Raw genomic sequence first — 3,791 nt, 5'->3', positions numbered from 1 at the left:
TTAATTATACAGATAATCTAGATTATATCAATCTTTTGTGTCCTCTTATTAGTTATAATAATCGGGTTAACAAAATGTATCACAAAACATTAATATTTAAAATTAAGAAACCTGGGTACATGTGGAATGAGGTGTCCATTGGCACCCGGGTGAATGTGTCCCGGTTTTCACCGAAAATAATTTGGTCACCCTACCCTATATGCAATTTAGAAATATTGATACACTTTGTATTGTATTGTACAGGTATTTTTTATATTCGTAAACTGAATAAATTCTCACTAGGGGCAACTTCCCCCACTGCTGGCGCCCCCTGATTCCATGTTAGCAGCTTTTGGCAGAATTGGTATTCAACGACATTAGATATTATCACAGAATGAGTCTGTATTTCTGCTACTCTTGGTAGTGTTAGTGACTAAGGCATTCATCCTTGAAAATTTTAAAGATGAAACATAGTTATGCCACTGTGTTGACACGCAATTAACATTCACTTCAAATAATAAATTTTAGCAGAAATTAATGTACTGCAATTATCCACCCACTCTGATGAAAATTTACAAGCAAATAACACACATTCTCCTATTTTCATCATTGGATCTAATGGTGAATTTTGTATAGCTAAAGCTTACTAAATGCAGTAGTTCATTCAAACTATGTACAAATATGCACTTCGATGTAGGGCCGGCCAGGGTGGTCGAGCGGTTCTAGGCGCTACAGTCTGGAACCGCGAGACCGCTACGGTCGCAGCTTCGAATCCTGCCTCGGGCATGGACGTGTGTGATGTTAGGTTTAGGTAGTTCTAAGGTCTATGGGATTGATGACCTCAGAAGGTGAAGTCCCATAGTGCACAGAGCTATTTGAACTTCGATGTAGGACATTTACTCCACATATTACAACAGCATGTAAAAATAAAGCAGAGCGTGAACAACGCATTGACAAAGCAATTCAGAGGGTGCAGTATACAGAAGAAGTCATAATAAGGGAACATGATGTTGCGAAACCAGCTTCTGTGACATATCACATCAGATAATATTTACGTTCTGCTCTTTGCTACGGTGCAATTATTTCCACCTGATAATGAATAGACAGTCGAAACTGCGATATTGGGTCTTACAAATGAATAATTTTACAGTCGAAAGACGACCACGACGTCATTTACAAAATTTCGTGATTGTGAATCTCAGTTACGAGTAGTTAATCTTACGTTTTGATTGAACTTTCTCAAATATATTACTTTACAAGTTCACAAGAGCCTTTCAGTTTACAGACATGCACTTTACTGCTAGAATACAAGTACCATAAAGTATAAATGACAAATAATACCATTTAAACTGTGTATTTCGAATTAAAAATACGGATTTTCCTGCCATATTTTCTAGTTTCCAAAATTCACTGCCAGGCCACAAGGAATGCTGCTGTTGTCCTCTGTTTCCGTATCGTAAAATGGGCCTTGCACTTTTTATATTTTGGTGTTCTGTGATTCACTGGCGTTACGGGGGAGAAATTAATACAGGGACTTCAGGTAATATGTCCTCGTTCGGTGACAGGCCAGTGTAACAATCAATAATCTCGTTTTCTTATTGTGTGATGTAAGGCCCTCCATATCTGTTATGATTTAATTTTAAAAAATGGCTCCAAGCACTATGGGACTTAACATCTGAGGTCATCAGTCCCCTAGACTTAGAACTACTTAAACCTAACTAACCTAAGGACATCACACACATCCATGCCCGAGGCAGGATTCGAACTTGCGACCATAGCAACAGCGCGGTTCTGGACAGAAGTGCCTAGAACCGCTCGGTCTCAGCGGCCAGCATTTAGTTCAAAACAGAAGCTGGTTTCCAGCAATGTATTAAAGTGTTCCTGACTATGATTTCGTCTGTATTGAACGCTATGAATCTCAATGTGAATATATTGCTTGTATTATGCTTGCTGTGTACTCTCATTCGTGAGTGGAGTAAATGATGCTATATTTGATTTTGTTTTGTGTAAAACAGAAGCTGGTTTTGTTGCATGATGTTCTTTGTAGTTTCTTGTATCGGATGGAAACCTCCTTGTTAGCAGCATTTGACAGACTTCGTAAGCAGATTTATTACATGTTGTCACAGAATGAGTATGTACCTAATTCTGCTTTGAACTGTGTTGCTTCTTGCCAACGAGTGCTTTGCATTTCACAGTGGTTTGCAGACTATTAATATACTTGAGTACGCTTTGTAATCTTAGCGACTAAAGGCCAGTTGTAGTCTTCAGTTACTAACCGGTTAAGCGCTATTCTCGGAATAGAGCAAGAGACGCGTTATACGAGCCCGGACTAACGCTAACTGGGATTTAAACTCCGGATAACTTAACCAGTGATTCTTGTTCCGTTAGGGAGCTTAATTGGGTAATTATTTATTAAGAAGGCAGGAATAGTGACAGATGCAGTTGCAGACAGCAATGACGACATTTTGTCTGAAGTGTTCATGAGAATGAGGAAGGAAAAAAAAGTGAGGACGCCGATCCAGAATTTATATACAGATTTCCCTTATCAAAGGAAGCTGTACCTTCGTCTTTTCAATCTTGTACACAGGATACTGGAGCATGTGACGAACAGGAGAAACTATTTCCCTGATTTCAGTACTTCGTGAATTCCGTCTTGTTATTTATGTAAATCAGGCACATTAGAATGTCGATTCGTGTCAAAATAGCCTTGCTTATCTGGTGTGTGCTGTTCAGTTCCTACTGTAGTGGAAGGGACTGTTTCGTTTAATTTGGCAGCGCCTTAATAGACTTCAGCAAATCGAAGAATCACAGCAGTTATGGATACTATTTGTATTTAACATCTGTTTCAATTTTAAACAAAAACATTAATTTTTCACGCAGCAGAACGTTTTGATAAGACGGTTGTGTTCGAATTTCTTTCTTCCACATTATGTCAATAGTAGAAAATGTTCCACTCTGTTTTCTATTAGGAATGACCCGTTTTGTAAACACCACAGCAGTGTCAGAACAGCTTCCGCCTTTTAGTGAAAATATTAGGATTACAGGCCCATTAATGTGTCTGAGCAACAACATTGTCTCCCATCTACCATTATTCAATGGGGCCTGTGAACTATCTGTGTTTACTCAAGCGAAGTTTAACAAAATTGATTTAACGGGAAAGACAGTATTTTTACGAAAGCTATAGGACATGGCTGTTGTGTTTCTCAGTTATCGGGATTATCCACATAACCACATTCACATTTATCATAAAGTAATTGTTATCTGTGTGTCATAAGGATATAGGTACTTGTCATTCAGCTAACAGGAACTCACTGGATCTACATAATCGTAACAGTGGAAGGAGTGGCTAGCAAGTTACGTTTTTAAATTTTTCTTGAATTGTCGAACAAATTGTCTCATGTCATTCTTTTTCTTTCTTTCAGAAATGACCCTGTTCCACCAATGAAGTAGCTAATATCGACACTTAAATATTTTGCCTCTGGTGATTTTTTCTGTCCGTTGGCGACTTCATTGGTATTGGCAAGTGGACAGCCGGAAAGACTATTAAAAGGATGTGTATGACACTGGACAACTTGCACAAGAGACGGTTCTCTTACCGATATATAGTTAATGAAAATAAACATATGTATATGGAATAACGAACTTTTATTCTGAAGTAATTTGTTCAGTTTGTATTTTCTGATCCTAATTTTGAACTTTAGGCACTTTTTTTTTTTTAGCCAATACAATTATTCCTCCCTTCTGTTCCCTTCTGTGGTACTTGTCGTGCTACTTTTGAGGCAGCACCATCTGCAACTCTGCTAATTCTTTCA

This window comes from Schistocerca serialis, chromosome 1, assembly GCF_023864345.2.
Source record: "Schistocerca serialis cubense isolate TAMUIC-IGC-003099 chromosome 1, iqSchSeri2.2, whole genome shotgun sequence".
Classification (NCBI taxonomy): Eukaryota; Metazoa; Arthropoda; class Insecta; order Orthoptera; family Acrididae; genus Schistocerca; species Schistocerca serialis.
This window is presented reverse-complemented; position numbering follows the sequence as displayed.